Source organism: Lissotriton helveticus (genome assembly GCF_964261635.1).
Source record: "Lissotriton helveticus chromosome 1_1 unlocalized genomic scaffold, aLisHel1.1 SUPER_1_unloc_58, whole genome shotgun sequence".
In the NCBI taxonomy this organism is placed as follows: domain Eukaryota; kingdom Metazoa; phylum Chordata; class Amphibia; order Caudata; family Salamandridae; genus Lissotriton; species Lissotriton helveticus.
The window spans coordinates 1209007-1232261 of record NW_027611701.1 but is presented as its reverse complement, the minus strand read 5'-3'; the positions used below and the strand labels follow the sequence as shown (position 1 = coordinate 1232261).

Sequence of the window (23255 nt, the reverse complement as noted above, 5' to 3'; positions counted from 1 at the left end):
CATTAATAATAACAGATAGCTCAATAAATAAGAGGCAGGATCCGGGGAATCTGAGTCTAACAGGCTTTAATCAGGCACAAGGGAAGGGACAGGATCGGAACAGCCTGAAATAGAATGGCATAGAAGGCAGCTGCAACGTCTCATTAACAGTACAAGGTATATATAGTAAAACATCACAATTACATTACATACAGTAGGCGTAACAAGTGACAAGCGTAAGATAAGAACACATGGGCGTGAAAAGAAGGCGTGCACAGGGCGTGCACGTAGACATGTGATGAGAACGTCACAGAAGTGTCATAAATGGGTGGATACATAGAGGGGGCTACCTGAGCAGCTGGAACCTTTAACCTAGTGGTGCGCGCAAACGGGCAATGACGTGTAACTGGGAGAACTGGGGGCTATGACTTCTGCACTAGAAGAGGAGACTAAAGTCTGCGGTGTCAGGACGACATGTACCTATAGCATATCTGGTATCTGGTGTTTGGAGTACATGTTGATAGAATCTAAAAGTTATCAGGGTAAAGGCTACTTGACACTAAGGCTGGTGCATGCATATATTCTACATGTATTGCGTGTGCTATGAATCTTCATGAATATTAATACAGTAATTCTCTTGCATGGAGACAGAAAGACTAGACTATAGCTGAAGCTGTTTATGCGGTTCGCTAGCTTAGGAATGTGAAGACGGAGAGCTGAACTGATAACTAGAGGCATAACATATTCTTGGCAGACAGGCAGGCAGAGCCAGGCCGGGCACCGCGCTGCGCGGCAGGGAGTAAGTGAAGGGTCAGGGATGCAGGTGGGGCTGCATCGCTCCTCGGAGTGGGTTCAGGAGACTGGAGCTTGAATCTGGTGTTCAGGCCCTTTTGAGGCCTAGAAACGGGGACAATTCAATGAATTAACGTGCACACTATAAAACGTGGCAACATAGGCCTAATACTCGTTGCTTTCACGAGAACTGGAAAACTGGCATACTAGAGTTGGACACAACTATAATTGCGTCTTTAATCGATCAAGGGGGATATATGCATATCGATCATGCACATATAACATAGGATGGGGAACACGTAGGCACATATGACAAGGCAAAATTCAATTTTCCTCAAGTCCTGTGGTTGGAAGGCCAAGTTCTATGCAAAATTGTTTCAGTTCTCGGTGGTTGTATTCTTCCAACTTTTCCATCTGGAATTTTTCCGTTGTTCCGCTCTCTTTTGTTGTCATGGTGGTTGTGTGTCGTGGGGCGAGTGACTCTCTGTACGATTATGCGTCGGTTCGGATCGCGCCGCTGGCCACCAATGTTAGACGGGGACCCAGAGGGTCGGCCGAATACTGGGGGAGAGGCCTCCGATGAGGGCCGTCTCCGGCGATCGTACAGATAGGTCACTTCCCTCCCCACAGATAGACACCACACAAGGATGAGATCAACACTTTATATAGGGTTCTTGCGGCAAGGTTATCAGCGATACAGGAGGTACAGGACTCACGGGTCCTCTCAATTCTAGTCTCTGTAGGAAAAGGGGGTAGCGGGACAGTCTTGGTACCGGATCGGTACAGGAGGTGGCAGGAGGGAAGCTCACAATCCTCGAGCTTAAGAGTCTGCAAGGTCGGGCCGCGGCAGCGCCAGCTGGCTAGGATGAGGTCTACAACGAAGGGGCCGCGGCAGCGCCAGCAGGCCAAGATGATGGGTCAGCTGCAGAAGACCGCGGCAGCGCCAGCAGGCCAAGATGATGGTTTCATGAGGCAGAGGGCCGCGGCAGCGCCAGCAGGCCAAGACGATGGTTTCACGAGGCAGAGGGCTGCGGCAGCGCCAGCAGGCCAAGACGATGGTTCACAGGGCAGGGCTGCGGCAGCGCCAGCAGTCCGTCAAGGATGAGTTCTTCTCGGTGTCTCTCGACTCCAGGATACAACTGCCCTCCTGGTCTGGCGCTGCCCCAGTTATAGGTCTGGTCCCCTTTGATGTCCGGACCCTCGCGCCTGGAGGTCGGGAGGTCCGGGATGAGGGAGTCCAGACACCCAGCAGGGGGGTGGAGCCAGTGCCCAGGGCGGCCGGGGGTGATCGACACCTGGCGGAGGAGAGCCGTTGACGCCTCCTTCTTCCATTGACCTGCCAAGTGGTCTCTCTACCTCCTAGGTGGAGGTTGGTGCCTCGATGTCGGGGCCTGGCCAGGCCCAGGGTTAGGGTCGAGGTGAGGCCGCACGGCCTCGTGCTGTAGTATCCAAAGATGGCGGCTGGGCCGGGGCCATGGTGCGGATGGGGACCAGGGCCAGCCGGTACAGGAGGGTTCAGGAGCTGGCGTCTCATTGTGGACGGGTTGTGGATTGCTTCGGGGGGTCGCCGGGGAGGCTCTTGCTGGGGATTCAGGGAGAGCCGGGGTCCGGGCCCCGTTGTGCGGAGGGGGGACAGCCCGACCACGAGGCCTGTCCAACAGAGAGGGAAATAAGACGTGTAAGCCTAGTGTGTGTAAGTACATTGTGTTAAAAACTGTACCAACTACCGAACCTTATCTTCTAGGGTTTAAAAGCATCCATGATCATTTTCTAGTGACCCGGTTTCGGCTCAACCTCTTCCATTACCTCTTGGCACACCCTTGCGGCTTCCGCAGAGGCCAGTGCCTCATGCCCTGTGGCTGCAACGGTGAGTCTCCTTAGGACATGATGCACTTTACAATGTTTTGTAGTTTTTATGCTGTCACTAGAAAGTTATTTATTATTCCCATTCTCAATACAGCGGGCTTTAGGAGGGTGAGACCAGCTCTTATCTTTTTACAACTCCTCTCTAATGACACTGTTTTGCATATGCGATTAACTAATGTATTGTAATTCATGAATTTGTATGTTGTGTTTTCATTAAGTTTGACATATTATATATGTCAATCTGTAACTTGGAAGATGTTTTATCATTTTATGTATGACTTTTATTGTTTTCATTTTATAAAACCGAATAAAGTTTGTTGATAATAATCACTAGGAGATTTATTTACAGGGTAGCATGGTATCCCTCACAATAACTCCAGGAGTCGCAGTCCACACAATGTACATGCTTTGTTCCCCCTACTTCCAACCTTACATGTACCCCCAATCACCTGCCCAAACCTCTCCCTGCTGATGCCAATGTGGTCCTTCGTCAACCCGCAGACCATATTTTTTGGCCACTTTGAAACTGCCTATACAATAAAAATGCTGCAGTTGTAAATACATATCAACTACCATTTGTTGTGTTTGAAACATTTTATTGAATAATAAAACCTAATAAACATAAGCTGATTTTTAAAGCAAAACAAAACATCAGTTGCCATACACATAAGAAACACAAGTTGTACATAAAAATCAACAAACTGTAACACAGCAAAGTTATGTAGAGCACAATTCTTAATTTCGGGCAATCTTTAAAGTTCAACAATAGAAACGTTTATAAAGAACAGAAAAGGAAAGAAAGATGGTGAGATACAGTGATTTCATTAATGTAATACTTCCTACATATAGAAAAACAAATACTAATTATTTTCCTTAAGCAATAAAGTCCTTACATTAAAAAACTAAGAGAAATATATTGAACAATGAACATTTCATGTGTAATTTGAATTCAATTTGAATATTTTAACCACCTCAGCATTATTTCACTCATGATTACAACCTGAATGCTTTCTGGAAAGGAACCGCCACATGGGGTTCAAAATCACATCTTTTCCAACAATATGATTAAAATGATAAACTTGAATTTCAATTCAATTTATTGATTCAGGCCTTTTTGAAGAGCAACAATTTTAAATATATACAAACTCTAATACACATTTTTTAAATTTTCACCTAAACTTGAATTCAATCCACCTTTTGATTAAACACTTCCCATTCCAGCAAGCTTGTACAGTGGTTATTGTCATCTGCTCACCTACATTATGCTTAATATAAATAGTGCACAGTTTAGGCGTTTGTGTCCGCCTACAACGTGGACCTGATACAAATAGCAGTACCTACAAGGTGGATGTTACAATTCAACAAGAGTCTAAGATAGTCTAGCGCAACTGACTTTGCATCAACATTACGGGGCATCAGCCTTGATGGCAAGCCAACTTAAAACTTATCCGTATTGTTTACATTATTATCAGAGACCATACTTGTCTCTTGGATACAACTTTACAACAGAATTTTTTAAATTTTCATTCAGTTGTGTGTATATAATAAAACAACCTACCTACCATAATTGATCTATCTATTCATCTTTTTGGGTTCTGGAGTAGCATGCTAGTTGCCGAAAAGCGCTTCAACACTTCATCAGGGGTAGCAAGCACTATATAAATGCAAAACCTTCCCTCTTCTATCCCTCCACTATCTTTTTCAACCCAACTAACAGACCAACATGTCCAGCTCCCAAAATATTTTCTATATTTCCCTATACTAATTCACCACTAATCATTTTTGGATCCCGGAGTAGCGTGCTACTCTCTGAAAGAGCGCTTCAAAGTAGATCAGGGGTAGTAAGCGTTATATAAATGCAAATACATTACAATTACTGTTTACATCAGGCTGCACTAACACGAGGATAGCAGTAGAGTGGGGCTTAGAGTTTATCTGCCCAGAACGAATCATACTACAGAAAGTGTGTGAACAGTCTATATATTGTGTGCCAGGCAGATAAAAAACAACATACAATATTTATCGAAGAGTCTATTGGCTCAGTCAAGGCTTCTATTTTTAATACAATTCATCTTCGCAAGCACAAGGATAGGAAAAAAGCTTTCTAAATACACAAAAGAAAACTGAATGAGTTTGAAAAACGTTCCGGCCCACACCCATCTCCCATATAGCAGGAAGGATACTCTGTGAATGCAATATCCTCTGTGGAAATGTGCGCCTTTACAGGACTTACATTTGAATTATCAAAAACATACCTCCTCCCAAAAAGAAAATGTTAAAAGGCCAACTGGAAAGTAAATGTAAAGGAATAAATAGGCACGGTATCAATACTCTAGGCATTTTGGACAAACAGGGGTTAAATGTTTCAGAAGGCAACAATTCGATGAACCAGGCTACCACAGCACAGGAATGCGGTCTCCAGCACTGGGTCGGATTCCTGCAATGATGCATACGCCGCAGGGAACAGATACAAGGGGCATGCAGCGTTCTCGTAAACTACCTTGACCTATATGGTGCAAAAATCTAGGCGCTTTCATTATTTGTTATTAAAACACATAGATATAGAAAACAGACCCCACGCTTCGGATCTCAAAAGAATTGCTTCTTAGGCATTCTGAATTTTTTGTGCAAGGAGGGATTTAAAATTAGCTACATCGCCTGCAAAAGGTCAGAGGACACGACATGCTCCGGAGTGTGCATGATTTGGTTCCCAGAACTCCTTGCAAGGAGCTTGAGAATTTGAGTCTCCGCAGAGCTGCTGCGGGATCTCTGATGGGTCAGTTCATCTGTCCAAGCTATTACGCAATTATTTTCTCCTTAGTTAATGCTCAGAAACCGGCAGACGAGGTCCATTTTTCATGGGTTCGTCGTACTCCAATCTGCCATAGCTTCCAGGCAAAGGGTGATAAAAAAACAGAACAACGATCGGTCAGCAGGTTTTACAGCTTTTTGTTAAACATTGAAAAGCTCCCAAAGCAAGAGAGGGAAAGGCAGAAAAGAGGAAGATGACAAAGAGAGGCAGCAAGGATGAACAAGCGAGGCCGTGCGTGCCAGGTCGGCGGCGAAAGTGAAAGCGCCACATTTGGAGCAAAAGTGCACCAGGGCCGGCGCGACCGCCATCTGTTTCCAATTAACGGGACAGCGAGACGTGGGCATTATAACTGGAAAAAGATGGCGCTGCTGCTCGCTCCTGAGCTGCCTAGTCCAGGGGTGAGAGAAGGCGGTACATGCACCGCCCTTTGGCCAATTGTATGCTGTCTTTCTTAGAAAGACAAATGTATAGGCCGATACCTAGTGATGAAAAAACAAAAAGTGCACGCACGGGCGTGTGTTCAGAATTTAAAGCCCTTACTAAAAGCCTTGCAGAGCAGCGCATGCACGCTGGCTCAGGCGAGACCGGAAAATGGTGTACGAACCAATATAAGTATACAGAAGTTTTTAATGTACAAAACCATCCAGTGATCATATTAATCTACATAGAGTGGTGAATTTACTAGTGGTACCTAAAAGAATACATACATAGGAAATATAAGAAAAAATCTAGGTCAGACATTTGAACAACTGTGCAAGCGTTACATTTCAAAGCTATTCAGTCCAGGACATACAAAACCATCTGAACGGGACTACCATAAACTGTATAGTCAATGTCTGCTATTCTTAGTATAGGTGAAGATTTTTTTAGACAACAAGATTCACTACAATAACAATATACTGTACAAGGGTTAATCATCTGACGTTGGGAAATGTACCTCAACTCACCGTGGCATGCGGCTCAGGGTGACTCTCCGCCCTATCAAATAATTATAGGAAGGGGAGCATGGTAAGAAAATAAGTCTTTTGGAAGGCTGTAAGTGTTCTAGGCTTTTTACAAACAAGTGTAAAGATAAAGTGTGCCCATGTAGATTAAAAACCATCCAAATACTCATAGGCGGTGTCTGCGATAGTGAATCAGGTATTTTCGTGTGAAGTCCCTAATAGGTTCCCCAAGCATGTATTCAGATGTCACCAAGGTCTATCGAGACAAGCGGACAGCGTAATGGTGTTGAACACTAGGGGGAGACACACTAGGACCATAGAGGCAGTCGTGTGTCTGCCTTGAAGTTTGTGTATCAATGCATTTGATGGCTCGTGCTTCATAACAGGCGTGTGTTAAGGCAGCACAGGGGGAACAAAGGCAGAACCTAGTGCAGTAACTTCCATAGCAAATGTGGTGTTATGGGGAAAATCAGAAGCAACTGCCCCATCAAAATATGCAGAGGTAAGGCACATGATAACACTGCCTAGTTTAAACATAGATGCAGCATTCTTCAAGTTGAAAACAGCAGACAAAACAGCAGACGTGTTTGATGTGCACTGCAATAACAAGGCTGCGATGCAGTGGAGGAAATTCGCTTAAAATTGTTGACCTCAGCATGGGGGCAGCGTGCTTTGTTTTCAAGACAAAACACCTGCCACATGTGCACTGAGCGTTGAAAGGAAATACCCAGGTCCCAGTGACTCCTTTGGGTTAACCCTTTCTCTCATACCACAACATGTGCACTGAGAGCTTTCCTACGACATGAGAGAGTGTGCTTTGACACTTCCATATCTTTAACACAAATGCAACATTCTTTTCCGTTTTCATAACAAGAAAAAAAGAAAAGACGCGCTCAAGGCACAAAAGATTCAAGTTAAACAAAAAGGTAGGTTCAGGGACCCATTTCTGCATACAAGGAACATGCTGCTTCGGTGCAGAAACAATTACAGATATAACAAACGTAGGGTCAGAGACCCATACCTATATACGGGAAGCCAGCAATCCGTTATACCACTGCAGATGAAGGACGGTGCCCAGAGTAATTTGAATAGAGGTTCCGGGGCTAGCTAAAGCCGAATTTGGTGTGTGGCTACTCACTCAGGTTGTATAATCGAATCACTCTGATGCAGTCACGTGACCATGTGTACTTGGGAAATGTAGTCCCATGCCAGCAGCATGAATCTGAATGAACACGCACTAAATGCTGAAGGCTTTCGTGCCTCTGTCACATGCAGCAGGGTTCTTCACGTGGAATAGAATCACTAACGACGGGCCTCCATCGAAGTTAAATGCAAATGCCACGATGTACTGGCATGTGTTTTTAATGGGTCAGCGCCATAAACCCAAGGGCAGAAGACCCATTAGGAAAATCAGCCCACCCGAAAATCAGATTGCTCATAGTAGAAATGAGTGATGGGTGTGTAAACCATGTCCCTTGTACTACGCATGTATCCTGTTGCAAGCGGTCAGCCCCATATGTCTAAGGGTATAGAGAAGTCAGTGCACCTGAATCAGAGTGCCCAATCTTGTATGGATAAGTGTATGATGTTTGGACCATGCCCAACGGTATTACAGGTATCTGGTGGTGGTAATCTTCTTCTGAGCTTATGAGAGGACAATAAAAAAATATATATATGAAAATATAGGAAAGAACACGCAGTGTCCCTGGCACATATTCTAAGGCACCTGGTTATCAGAAGCCACAGTTCTATATGGTTAGCCATACGTATTCTCTTGTATGTTAGGTGACCTGTGGCACTGCACCACACACCCTGAAGAATTGCTCACGTGGAAAAGGTCAAGTCTAATGGGGCCGCCTCCGCCAGAGAAGGGACAACTCCCTTGTTCCTATATCAACCAATCGAGATTTGGGACTATCCTACATGGACAAGGGAAAATGGTGTTCAGGCCCGGTCCTATCCCAATCACTGCTTTTGTTCCCATGGTTTGTCTGTGCCAATTGGGATTTCAGTTATATGTGTGTATCAATGATATTTTGGTCATCTGGCGACGTGAAGATCAATCTATCACTACCTTCGGAAAATCGATTTGCAAAAACGTGTGGCATGCCAATGACTTCTTCCACAACAACTCCAAGAAAATATTGTCCTACCTTATAGTCCCTATTAACTGCGCAAATAAAATTTTCCTAAAGTAAACAATTGGTTTAATAAGGAATTCAGACTATCAAGTAGATATCTGAGTAAGGCACTTTGCACAAAGGACATTACAGAAATCAGTCTGGGTGGAGAGAGGTACAAAAGGGCCCAGGCTCGGGCTACGAAAGAATGGGAGGAAGAAAGATGGCAGGAACTCAAATTGGCTTGCTCTCTTAAGAACTCCACCAGGTTTCGGGCACTTGTAAAGTGGAGGGGAGAGAGGTCTCTGCTTCACCTCTGCAAAATAACATTTCTCCCCAGACCTGGGTTGATCATTTCTACAATCTTTATTCAATAACTCCATTTAATGAGCCGGACACTGTGCTGGGGACCGTGCAAACAGACAACTTTATAGCTATACTTGGCCCTTTCCTTAACCTGGCCGACATCCTCAGCTCTGGATGTAATAACCAGAGGTAGAGCTCCAGGATTAACCAGCATTCCAGCCTATATCCTTCTGCTAGAAAGAGATAAATTGTCTTAGTATAACCTTTTCTTAACTAATGTCATTATCAGTGGTGCCCCAGTACCAGACTCTTGGAAGGGAGCGGAAGTCGTCCCGTTATATAAGAAGGGGGAGAGATTCCATCCAGCCAATTACAGGCTGATCAGCTTGATCAACTGTGCAAAAACAAATTCTGCCCAACTGATCTTGAGCAAGATTGAGGAATGGACTGCTGCTAAGGCCAACGTATCCTCCTTTCAGACAGGCTTTAGGAAGAAGATATCCACGATTATGCCCAGGTTCTCTGGAGAACCCAGGGCCAGGTGACTGAACGATTTCTTATCAATTAAGGTGTTTGCCAAGGCTGTGCACTGGCACCCACCCAGTTTTTTTTATATCTTAATGTTGTTCATTATCTGCCCTCAACTGATGCACCATACCTGGCAGGCACAAAAAGAACGAGTTACTTTACTTCGGTAACGATGTATCTGTAAGAGACATAAATTATTTATAGATTCTTTACCTTTCTTAGCAGTACCCCTGCGTGTCGGTAGGTGGCATCGGTCGACTCCGGGTCCGTCATCAGCGCCGTGGTCGCCGGGATGACGCCGCAGTGTCTACTTAGACTCCGCTCCAGAGCGCTAATCTCAGTTCTGACACAATGTCAATGCCAGAAGCGCAGACCCATGCATGACACTGACCATTGGTGCACAAAACTAGGGCCCTGCAAGGGAATCCCTATCCCTAGAAGTCAGTGTGCAGAATGGGGAGGATTGGTGGGGCAGTAAGGAATCTATAACTAATATATGTCTCTTACATATACATCGTTACCGATGGTAAGTAACTTGTTCATCTGAAAGAGACTATTGGTTATAGATTCCTTACCCTAGAATAAATACCCCAGCAATACCAACCCTGTAGGCAGGGCCGGGGAACTAAGTTCACCCAAAGAAGTCCTGGAGAACAGAACAGCTAAAATAGCCATATCTCCGGACTTGGCTGTCCAGGCAGTAATGCATAGTAAATTTGTGCAGGGATGCCCACGTGGCTGTGTGACAGGTGTCAACCAGCGGAACTCCACGTCCCAAAGCAGTAGTGGCTGCCATCGCCCTGGTAGAGTGGGTGCGCAGTCCTACTGGCGGTTCCTTTCTAGCCAAATAACAGATCCTAATGTATAGGACGACCCATTGAGAGATGGTACCTTTGTGCACTGTCCGACCCTTCTTGGTGTCCACATAATCAGCAAAGAGTTGATAGTCCACCCGGAAGTGTTTAGTGTGGTCAAGGTATAAAGAGAGCGCACGTTTTGGGTCCAGACAGTGGAACCTCCCCTCCTCTTTGGAAGGGTGGAGTGGGCGGGAAGAAGGTAGGAAATGTGATGGTCAGACCTATGTGGAAAGAGGCAATCACTTTGGGCAGAAAAGAGGGCTTATACGGAGGACCACTTTATCCGGATGGACAGCAAGAAAGGGAGGTCTGGAAGATAAACCTGAAGCTCACTCACCCTGGGAGCAGAGGTGATGGCAAGTAAAAAAGCAGTCTTCAAACGAGGCAAAGAGGACAATTATGTAGGGGCTCAAACGGAGCACACATAAGATAAGCGAGGACAAGATTCAAGTCCCACTGGGGCATTACGAAAGGAGAAGGAGGTAAGAGATGAGTAATGCACTTCAGAAATCTGATAACAATAGGATCGATGGCCATGCTCAAGAGCTCGGGGTACCAGACTCTTCGTGCCCAGTCAGGAGCCACAAGAAAGACTTGGGACCGGTCGCATTTGATCTTCTTCAGCAATCTTGGCAGAAGTGGTACAGGCGGAAAGGCGTACAGGAGGCCGCAACTCCACTCGCAACGGAAAGGGTAGCCGAGTGAGAGCCGCCTTGGAAACTCTAACACGCAGAACTGCTGACATTGCATGTTCTCTTCGGTGGCGAATAGATCTAACCAAGGCTCTCCCCACTGTTGAAAGAGACCTTGCACCATCTTCGAGTAAATATGCCATTTGTGATCCATCATGCACCGGCGGCTGAGTTTGTCCGTCCTGGTGTTCAGTGAACCTGCTAGTTGTTGAACCACCAGAGATATGCCCTGATGTTCCAGCCATGTCCAAAGGTGAAGAGCCTCTTGACATAGGGTCCCCGACCCCACCCTGCCCTGTTTGTTGCAGTACCACATGGCGGTGGTGTTGTACGTGAACACCTGCACAACTCTTACTTTAACAGAAGGAAGGAAGGAATGCCTTCAGTGCAAGATGAATCGCCCAGAGCTCCAGAAGGTTGATGTGGTGCCTGGACTCCGCCGGAGACCAGAGGTCTCTGATCTCCGCCTCTCCCAAATGCCCGCACCGTCCCAGGAGTGAAGCATACGTCACTACTGTGAACTCAGGTTGAGGAAGGGAGAGGGATCTGCCGTTGACTCAATCCTGGTTCGTGAGCCATCACTGCAACTGACTTGCAGTCCCCTCCGAGATCTGAACGTCATCGGAAAGATTCCCCTGGTGCTGCGCCCACTGGAACTTCAGGTCCCACTGCAGAGCCCGTATATGCCATCTGGCATGATCCACAAGCAGGATGCAGGAGGCCATGAGGTCCAGCAGCCTCAAGGTCATTCTCACAGAAAACCGGGATGGATGCTGAAACTTCGGTATCATAGTCTGAATATCCTGGACTCGCTGCTCCGGAGGATAGACCCAAAACTGCGCTGTGCCAGAACCGCTCCGATTCAAAGGACTTATGGGAGGGAATCAGGTGCGACTTCTGCACGTTAACTGTGAACCCTAGCAAATGCAGGAAGTCCGCTGAAGTCTGGAGGTGGGAGACGACAGCCTGGGCGAGCCTGCCTTCAACAGCCAGTCATCGAGATAGGGGAAACTGGAACCCCTGATCTGCGCACATGAGCTGCGACCACCGCCATCACTTTCGTGAACACCCTAGGGGCGCTGGTAAGGCCAAAGGGGAGCGTGGTAAACTGAAAAAGCTTGTGGCCTACCATGAACCGTAGGTAGCGCCAGTGGGCAGGCAAGACGGGGGTGTGAAAGTAAGCGTCCTGCAAGTCCAACGCTACCATCAAATCTCCAGGGTCGAGGGCAGACAAGACCTGAGCCAAGGTTAACATCTTGAACTTCTCCTTCTGGGGAAACCGGTTGATGTCCCTGAGGTCTAAGATAGGACGCAGGCCGTTGTCCTTCTTGGGTACCAAGAAGTAGTGGGAATAGCAACCACGACCTACTTCTGGCACAGGGACGCATGTATCTCTTCTGGAATGGGATGGGAAGGCCATATGGGAGACAGAGATTAGGGAACCCTCGTCAGCGGCAGATACCCAACTCCACATCAAGCTGTTGGAGTTGCGAGCATTTCACTTGGCGGTGAAGGTCTTCCGGCCCACCATCACAGGAGGGCTGGAGCAGCTTCTCACAGACAAGACAGTCAATGGCGATGGTCTCATCAGGAGTCACACTTGAACTTGTTTGACAGCCAGCCCAGGATTCATTGGCTGCAGTTGTTTGGTACGACGAACAGGCGCTGGAACTGCTTGGTGGAGTTTGACTTTCATGAGCAGTACCCCTGCGTGTCGGTAGGCATCGTCTGCGGCTCCGCGTCCGTCATTGTGATCACCAAATGACGTCACTGGAGTACTTAGACGCCACCCTCGCTGATGTCAGTTCTGTACATAGCTTTCCGCGCCAGGAACGCAGAGCCATGCAAGAAACAGACACTGGTACGATGAAACTAGGGCCCTGACAGGGAAATTCCTGAACCCTAGATATCGGTTCGCAGAAACGGGGAGGACGGGTGGGGCGGTAAGGAATCTAACACGAACTAATGTTTCTTACAGATATATCATTACCGATGGTAAGTAAATTGTGCATCTGAAAGAAACACGTTAGTGTTAGATTCCTTACCTTAGAATAGATACCCCAGCAATACCAACCCCGGTGGTGGGTCTGCAAACCAAAATCACACCAGGAAGTCCTGGAGAACAGAACGGCCAAAGAATAAGTCTCTCCGGCCTTGGCTCTCCAGGCAGTAATGCTTGGCAAACGTGTGCAGCGAGGCCCACGTAGCTGCCTGACAAATGTCCAGCAAGGGACTCCCCGTCTCAAACCAGTAGTAGCCGCTGTAGCCTGAGTGGAATGGGCGCGCAGCCCCACAAGAGGTTCCTTTTTAGCCAAGGAATAACATATCTTGATGCACAAAACGACCCACGAGAGATGGTCCGCTTGTGCACTGCCTGTCCCTTCTTAGCTCCCACGTAGCCAACAAAGAGTTGGTCGTCCACCTGGAACTGTTGTGTGCGGTTCAGGTAAAAGGAGAACGCATGTTTTAGGTCCAGACGGTGGAGCCTCTCTTCCTCTTTCGAGGGATGTGGAGGCGGAAAGATGGTGGGCATGGTAATGGTCTGTCCGATGTGAAAGGCAGTAACCACCTTGGGTAGAAAAGAAGGACAAGTCCTCAGAACAACTTTGTCCGGATGGACAGAGAGGAAAGCAGGCTAAGAGCCTGGAGCTCACTCACTCTTCTGGCCGAGTTGATGGTAACCAGGAAAGCAGTCTTTAGGGTCAGAAGACGGAGAGGGCAATTATGAAGTGGCTCAAAGATTCAAGTCCCACTGAGGCATCACGAAAGGAACAGGAGGAAACATGTGCGTGATGCCTTTCAAGAATCTATTTACAACAAGGAACTTGAAAATAGAAGGCTGACCAGGAAGCCACAAGAAGGCTGAAATGGCCGAAAGATAGCTCTTGATAGCGCCCAGGACAGAGCCCTGCTGGGCGACAGAAAGAAGAAAGAGGAAAACCTCTGAAAGAGGGGCAGAGAGAGGATCCACAGCCTTTGCTGTGCATCATGCCACAAATTTGTTCCACCTGCAGGCATATACCGTTTTTGTGGGGGGACGCCTGTCTGGCAGAATAGCATCACAGACTTCAGGAGGCAAGTCAAATGGCCTCAACTGTCGCTGCTCAATCTCCACGCATGGAGGTGGAGGCTGGACAGGTTCGGGTGGAGGACCGTTCCCTGCTGCTATGACAGAAGGTCCTCCTGAAGACGCAGTCGAATCGGGGGATCGATTCACATTCTGAGTAGCTCGAGATACCAGTATCTTCGTGCCCAATCCGGAGCCACAAGGATGACTTGGGCCCGGTCGCACCTGATCTTCTTCAGCACTCTGGGCAGAAGTGGGATAGGCAGAAAGGCGTACAACAGACCGCAACTCCACTCGCGACGAAAAGCGTCGCCGAGCGAGTGCCGCCTTGGAAGTTCCAATGCGTAGAACTGAAGACATTGCACGTTCTCTTCGGTGGCGAATAGATCTAACCAAGGCTCTCCCCACTGCTGAAAGAGACCTTGCGCCACGTCCGAGTACAGACGCCATTCGTGATCGATCATGCACCGGCGGCTGAGTTCGTCCGCCCTGGTGTTCGGCGAACCTGCCAGGTGTTGAACCACCAGGGTGATGCCCTGATATTCCAGCCATGTCCAGAGGCGCAGAGCCTCCTGACAGAGGGTCCACAACCCCACCCCCCCTTGTTTGTTGCAGTACCACATGGCGGTGGTGTTGTCCCTGAACACCTGCACTACAGTTCCCCGGACAGAGGGAAGGAATGCCTTCAGTGCAAGTCGGATCGCCCGCAGCTCCAGAAGGTTGATATGGAGCCGGAGACCAGAGGCCTCGGATCTCCGCCTGTCCCATGTGGCCACCCCATCCTAGGAGGGACGCACCCGTCACCACTGTGTGCTCCGGTTGGGGAAGGGAGAGGGATCTGCCACTGACCCAATCGCGGTCGATGAGCCACCACTGCAGCTGTCTCGCAGTGCCCTTCGAGATCAGGACGTGGTCAGTCAGGTTGCCCTGATGCTGTGCCCACTGGAACTTCTGGTCCCACTGGAGAGCCCGCATCCGCCACCTGGCGTGATGTACCAGCAGGATGCAGGAGGCCATCAGCCCCAGGAGCCGCAGGGTCATTCTGACCGAAACTCTGGATAAAGGCTGAAAGATTGGAAACAGATCCTGAATATCCCAAACCCGCTGCTCGGGAGGATACACCCAAAACTGCGCGAGTGTAGAACCGCTCCGATGAAGAGGATCTTCTGAGAGGGACTCAGGTGTGACTTCGGCACGTTGATGGAGAACCCCAGCGAGTGCAGGAGACCGGCCGTACTCTGGAGGTGGAAGACGACTGTCTGGGGCGAGCCCGCCTTCAACAACCAGTGGTCGAGATAGGGGAAGACTGGAACCCCTAATCTGCGCAGATGAGCTGCAACCACTGCCATCACTTTAGTGAACACCCGGGGGGCACTGGTAAACTGAAAGTGCTCGTGGCCTACCATGAACTGCATGTAACGCCGGTGGGCCAGCAGGACATGAATATGGAAATAGGTGTCCTGCAAGTCCAACGCTACCATCCAGTCTCCAGGGTCTACGGCAGCCAGAACCTGAGCTAAAGTCAGCATCTTGAACTTCTCCTTCAGGAGGAAGCCGTTGACGCTCCTGAGGTCCAAGATAGAGCACAGGCCCCCTTTACCCTTCTTTGGAACCAGAAAGGAGTGGGAATAACAACCACGTCCTACTTCTGGACTAGGAACGCGCTCAATGGCCCCCTTGGCCAAGAGGGCCGTAACTTCCTCTCGCAGAAGTTGCAAGTGATCCCCCGACATGGTACTGTGGTGGCATGGCTGGAGGTGTCGCCTCAAAGGGGAGGGAGTAGCCCCTTCAGATGATTTGCAGCACCCACCTGTCCGAAGTGATGGAACGCCAGTGGAGTACGTGATGGCAAACCCTGCCTCCGACTGGCGTGGAATGAGCCTGAAAGCTCGGACTAGGAAGGCTTTGAGGCAGAAGCTGCGGGAGCTGATGTGGACTGACCGGCTCTCTGACCCCCTGCTCCGCCACGGCGGGCAGCACGTCCGCGACCGTGTTGAGGCTGTACAAATGTGTGGGGGTGCCCCTTCCGTGGCCACGAAAGAGACGAAAAGCAGAAGCTTGCTGGCGCTGGCCCGACAGGCCCAAGGACTTGGCCATAGCCCTGAAGTCCTTAAAGCGCTCAAGCTCGCTATCTGCTTTGTCGCCAAAGAGGAGACGGCCATCAAAGGGCATGTCCATGAGTATGTTCTGGACATCCCCTGAAAAACTGGCGGACCTCAGCCAGGCGTGACGAGTAATCGCCACAGTCGTTGAATTTGCTCTGCCCAGCGAGTCCGTGGTGTCAAGTCCACATCGGATGGAATACCGTGCTGCGTCTCGGCCGTCAGCGACAGCCTGGGTGAGCCGTGTCTGGGCCTCCGCCGGACACTGGGGCAGCACGTCCGCCACCGTATCCCGCAGAGAGTGGGTGTAACAGCCCAAAAGGCATGAAGTGTTAATGGACCGCAATCCTAGGCTGACCGAGAAGAACAGTTTCTTGCCAAACTAATCTAGCCTTTTGGATTCCTGATATGGCAGAGCGGTCGGGAATGCGGTCTGGGACGTGGAGGCCTGGATAACCAGACTCTCGGGGGTGGAGTGGGTGGACAGAAAGCAGGGGTCGCCCGAAGCCGGGCGTTGGCGTCGGTTCACGTACTGATCCACAGGGAGAACTGTGGAGGGCTTGGACCAAGTGCCCATCAGAAAGTCAGTGAGGGCCTCAGTAAACGGCAGCAGAGGCTTCGTAGAGCTGACTGGCGGTTGAGTACTGAGAGAAAGGGGTCCCAGTGTGGAAGCAACAATGATTTTATCATTTCACTAAAAAAAAAATTCAAAAACAACAAATGAATCCACATTGTTTTAATTCACAATGAGGATGGGTATAACGAATATACAAAGTATCGTAGGTTGTACAGTGCCCAAGGGGGGAAGGAGGAAGTAATTGAGTGAGGATGGTGTGGTACGGGAGTTGTGACAGTAAAATCAACCTGAGTAACAAAATTACATTTGTATGTTAATTCAAATACAAAAATAGGACCAATGGTTCAATGCAGCAGTATATACATGTCATACTCCAGAAGTGCAAATAATGTCAAATTAGGTATGGAGTTGACAAATATCGGGACAGTTGTCGATGTTTCGACCCTCAATGTAACGCAGGGATTAGTGCAGCCCTTGCAGCAGGGTCTTCATCAGGACATGGAACTGGGCGGGCAACCTAACTAATATATATATAAGTTCTATTAATAGTTCAAAATAATCGTGGGACACAACTTAATTGTGAGTTGTAACAAAAAGCACACATCAACAAAGAGCATACCGTTATGATTATTGCTCTTCCTGTGAGGGGCTTTCGTCGCCGTGGGTCATATTCATTACTAAGGGTGGGAGACAAATTAAATTAGAATTGTGGGAACCGAAGGTTCTGAGAGCAGCAGAATAAACATACTGTTATTCTTTTCAGAGGCTCAAAATGGATTACCGGTCATCATATACACAAGCGTTGTGTACTCACTTTGTGAAATTGAGAGAGCGGTGGAGGTCGAGACCGGCCCGCAGGCGGTGGATTTGGCCGTATCTGGAACAAGACATTGAGTTAGACTTTACAGAGCAACGTCTCGTTGGAGTGATCCGGCACCAGAGACGTGTGGAGAAACATGCGCTTACCTACGTAATGCGGTAGCTCGGCAAAAAGTCCAGAGGTGGTCTTAAGGGGATCACTCCGTAGTATCTGTGAAGCAATAAGTTAAAAAATGATCGTGAATAGAGGATCTCATCGGGGATCACGATCTCAAAGACTGCAGTGGCAGGGCGGATGAGGCTCACCGAGCACCGTCCCGTGGGAGTGACTCAACACCGGAGACGTGTGGAGAAAAGGGCGCTTACCTAATGCGGTAGCTCGGCAATAAGTCCAGAGGTGGTCTGAAGGGGATCACTCCGTGGTATCTGTGAGGCAATAAGTTAAAAAATGATCGTGAATGGAGGATCTCATCGGAGATCACGATCTCAAAAGTTGGAGTGGCAGGGCGGATGGAACTCACCGAACGCCGACTTAATCGGGCATGTACTCCCGCTCGTGTCTGCGTCTGCAATCGCAAGACGAGCTTCCTGGTTAGGTTAGTAACCTAGGGAACGGTGTCACGTGACTATGGGTCATGAATAGACATTGAAAAAAGACTGCGCGTTTAGTACGATTATAATACTTTAGCGGCAATTAATGGAGTTCGTTTGAAGTGCTCTATAATAGCCGAAAAGGTCATTGACATGATGAAATGATGATTAATCAGACATAGAAAAACCACAGACAATAATTGCAAAAAGGATTAGATATAGAATTCCCCAGACACATTGGTGAAGCCATTGCAGTGCGTAACAACCAATCAAAGAGGAGCATCTTTAAGGATCTAACTCATTCTAACCGATTTTAGCTATTTTTGGCGTACCTCTCACATGAGGGTATAGGCCAGTTCTGAGTCAGATCAGTTCAGGATTATGCTACCACCCCAGGGTAGTCAGTTACATAGGAACATATTAGGGTAATATTGCTAACTGGGAAAAAGAGATATCCTGTTCGTTGAGTCCATTATGGATAGAATTAAAAAGAAGCATCCACTTTACTTCGCGTACATTTAGAATACTAGCAATGTTACCACCTCGTGTTCCCAAAACTGCCTTTTCTAGTACCACCCACCGGAGACTATCTGGGGGGTGTGACGCGAGTTTGAAATGGTCTACAAGTGGGGCGCCTTGGACCTCACATCTGATCCTGCTCATATGTTGGAGAATTCTTACTTTAGCCTTTTGTTGGGTTTGGCCAATATAAATCAATTTGCATGGACATACTATCGCATAGATGATGTTAGATGTATTGCAATTGCTGTGGAATTTGAGTTTGATTCTGTGTTGGAGATGTACGAATTCCTTTGTTGGTATGGTGGTGTCACAGGCCTTGCAGTGGCCACACCTGAAGTGGCCAACAACTGGTGGAAGATTCCATAATGAGGTAATGGTGGGGTCATCAGGACTTGGTAGAAAGGACCGCACTACATAATCCTTCACACTTTTGGCTTTTTTGAAAGCATGTAATGGTGTAGCCATTTGATTGACATCGTCGGATATCAATTGCCAATGTTGGTTTACAATGCGTTTGATTTGATTGCTTTTAGTCGAAAACGTTGTCACACACACAATCCTGTTATTTTGTTCCTCTGTCCTGTCTTTTGGAGTGAGTAGTTCATCTCTTAGATAAAACCAGGCACGTTTCCTTGACTTCTTGACTAGCCGTCTAGGATAGCCCCGTTCTTGAAGACGGTTCGCAAGGTCCTCAGATTCCTTGAAATAGTGATCTTTGTTGGAACAGTTCCTCCGGATACGGAGGAACTGTCCGAATGGCAAGTTGTCACGGAGTGCGCGAGGATGATGGCTGGTATATTGTAACAGTGAATTCCTCTCAGCAGGTTTGCGATAGAGTGTGGTGAATAAGGTTCCAGACTCCTCGTAGATGGTAATGTCCAGAAAATTGATAGTTTTGTTGTCCGATTGGCTTGTGAATTTGAGATGGGGTGATTGTTGATTCAACCATATGAAGAACGATGATAATACCTCAGTGTCGCCACTCCAGATTAACAGTATGTCGTCAATATATCGCATCCAGAGACTGAGTTGGTCTCTGAATGGATTGGAGTTGTTTAGTACAGTATCATCTTCAAATGCCGCCATGTATAGAATTGCCACGTCTGGGGCGAAGGGAGCCCCCATCGCTACGCCAGAGATCTGAAGATAGAATTGATTTTTAAATATAAAAAGGTTTTTTGTCATTGCAATCGTCAGAAGAGCTACAATGAACTCTGTTGGAACTTGCACTGGAGCAGGTCGTTGGTTTAGACACCTGGTTATCACAGCTAAAGCTTCCTGTTGAGGGATGCAGGTGTAGAGCGATACCACATCGCATGTAGCTAGTACTTGACACTGTGGGTCGAAGGATCGATTCTCGACAATGTTTATAGTGTGCATGGTGTCACGCAGGTATGATTGAGTAGACTCTGCGAGAGGTTTAATGAAGAAATCGATATACTTCCCAAGTGTTTCCAGTATGGACCCACAGCCAGAGACTATGGGGCGTCCCGGGGGGTGGTCCATGCTTTTGTGTATTTTGGGTATAGTATAAATGGTTGCCAGTCGTGGATGTTTTTGATTATGATATAAAAATTCGTGTTCGGACAGAAAACCCTGGTCCAGGCCAGCTTGCGTCAGCTGCTGAATTTAGATGGCGGTGGCTTTTGATGGATCCGATCTTAGTAGTTGGTAACTGGTCCCATCGTTTAATTGGCGCAAGATCTCTGACTCGTAGTCGGACATGTCTTGGATCACAATTGCGCCACCTTTATCCGCTGGCTTAATCACCACATCGTTGTTGCGGGCGAGTGATTGCAGGGCCAACTTTTCAGTTTTACTGATGTTGTACTTTGTGAATGATTTTGTATCCAGAATTTGTTGTACATCTCTCCAAACAACGGTCTCATAGGCCAGTATTTTGTGTGACATGGCACTGGCGTGCGGTACAAAGGTAGATGGTGTTCGTAATCCTGTCAATGAAGGGTTGGACTGTGCATCAGAATTGCGAAAAAAATATTTCAGCCGTATTTTTCGAAAGAACTTGAAGAGTTCAGTTCGTATTGTAAAGTTATCAGGTCTGTGGGTCGGTACATATGATAACCCTTTGTTTAGAACTTTGATTTCATCCTCGTTCAAGTTGTGTTGAGATATGTTGATAATGGGGCTCAGGATCTCAGGAGTGTCTACCATCGGTAGGTTTTGTTGCGGGTTACCCTCTCCCCATGCTGTTCCGGTTGAAAGTGCACTTGCTTCGGGGCCTGGCCTCGTCCTCCGTCCCAATTGTTCGTATTCTGTTGGCCGCGTTGCTGGCCACCTCGCCAGTTGTTGCCTCTGCCACGGGATGGACGCCATGGTGCTTGGCATTGTCCTAAAAAAGGGTTATATTGATGTTGCTGGTAGCCGTAGTTTTGATAATTAAAGAAAGGGACTGGGGCCTGAACTATTAATAGAACTTATATATATTCATTAGGTTGCCCGCCCAGTTCCATGTCCTGATGAAGACCCTGCTGCAAGGGCTGCACTAATCCCTGCGTTACATTGAGGGTCGAAACGTCGACAACTGTCCCGATATTTGTCAACTCCATACCTAATTTGACATTAATTGCACTTCTGGAGTATGACATGTATATACTGCTGCATTGAACCATTGGTCCTATTTTTGTATTTGAATTAACATACAAATGTAATTTTGTTACTCAGGTTGATTTTACTGTCACAACTCCCGTACCACACCATCTTCACTCAATCACTTCCTCCTTCCCCCCTTGGGCACTGTACAACCTACGATACTTTGTATATTCGTTATACCCATCCTCATTGTGAATTAAAACAATGTGGATTCATTTGTTGTTTTTGAATTTTTTTTGTGTGAAATGGTAAAATCATTGTTGCTTCCACACTTGGACCCCTTTCTCTCAGTACTCATTCAACCCAGGTCCCAGTGACTATTTTTGGGTAAACCCCCCCATATATATATACGACTGGCGGTTGAAGCACCTCGGTGAAGAAGTTAGTCCTCCCGCTGCTGCAGGGAGCTCAAGGGCTAGGGCCTTGGCCGCCCTGCGCAACACCACAGCATAAGTAGCCCCCTCCTCCGTAGTCACGGAGGGAGGAGAGAGAAAACCAGTGTCAGGCGAAGTGGCTAGACCACTGGCACCCCCCAGCTCATCATCCCAGTCCTGACTTAACTGGCACTGCTGTGCCAGAGGGTCCTCAGACCCCTCCCAGTCCTCCCCTTGATCCGTGTCCTGATTAACAGGCATGTCAAATGTCAAAGGTTCTTATATAGCGCCTTATCACCGATAGGTCTCAAGGCGCTTGCTTTGGGAACCCGTCCTGGCTTTTCCCTGTGAGATAATCCCTACTGGGCATCCCCAAGGTGAAAGCCAGGCATCCCGCCGCTGGGAGGCCGTAGTGGAGATTAAGCAAGCTATTGCCCAGAGTTGCAGAGTGTGAACCCGTGATTCGAGTAGGCACCGAAGCGAGAATTGTCGAGTCCGTGGACATTTGGGCTCAAGACCCTGCCGCGTCGGGAATTGAACCCTGGTCCCGGGTCTGACCTCTGCTTCAGGGTCTGCCTCCTCTAACCAGTGAGCCACACTTGCATAAATGACAGAGCCGGGTCATAGGTGAAGGGCTCACCCATCGACATCGGGGACGGCACTGCTCCGACGCCGAACCGGGACTGGGGCTAAAACCAGAGACGGTGTTGTCCGAGGATGGTGCCGGGGTCAGCACCAGCGGAGGAGTCATAAGGTCAACTGGCGTTGACCGGGATCCAGGCCTGGATCCCACGGGGTCCTGCACGCCGAGACCGAAGTTGCTGACGGCACCGGGGCCGAAGCCGCCAGCAAGTTAGGACTCCCAGTCGGACCCGCGGGCCCGAAGCCACGCCGGCAGGTGTCGACGGCGGGAAGAGAGTCCTCTTGGCTACGAGGAAGTCTCTAATATCGCCCGGAGTCGCATTCAGTCCAGGGACCAGAGGGTGTGGGACAGGATGCGACTCCTGAGCCGCGTGAGTGGCGAGGGGAGTCCTCACTGCTTCTTTTTGACAGGCCTCGGCTTACCTGAGTGCGAGGACTTGGATCCGGATGATCGGTGATGACTGCGGCTCCGCGACCAGTTCCTCGACTTCCTCCCCGACTGGGACCTCAAGCGGCACAGAGTCGACTGCCGGAGCTCGAGGAGCTTACGGTAACGCTCCCGCCTAGCCTTCGACGTCAAGGCCCGGCAGTCGCCCCCAAACAGTAGGAACACCGGTGGAGGGGGTCGGTAACAGACATCAGTCGGTGATAGGCGTCACACAGCTTGAAACCGGGCATCCCTACTGGCACCAGGAGTCGAGTCGACTCGACAAAGATAGACAAAAATGTCCAAAAAGTTAGTAAAAAAATGACTAAAGGTACGTGCTCTTCCCGGATCTGCGCTAGCTGGCGCGGAAAAAAGAAGAACTGACGTCAGCGCACGAGAGCGGCGTCTAATTACTCCAGCGACATCATTCCGGCGATCACGACACCGACGACGGACACGGAGCTGCAGACGACGCCTACCGAGGCGCAGGGGTACTGCTGACGAAAAACTTTCCGTATCCAGTCTGACGCCTGGGGGTAATTCTAAGGTAAGGAATCTAACACTAACGTGTTTCTTTCAGATTCTGTCTTTCAGATACTAGCTTTTTTGGCATAAGGATTTTCTCCAG

General features: G+C 48.4%; 1 protein-coding gene across 1 annotated transcript in view; it reads right to left on the bottom strand.

The window, feature by feature from the left end:
- LOC144806261 (uncharacterized) overlaps positions 1-23255 on the bottom strand; it is a 380563-nt gene that overhangs the window by 83055 nt on the left and 274253 nt on the right.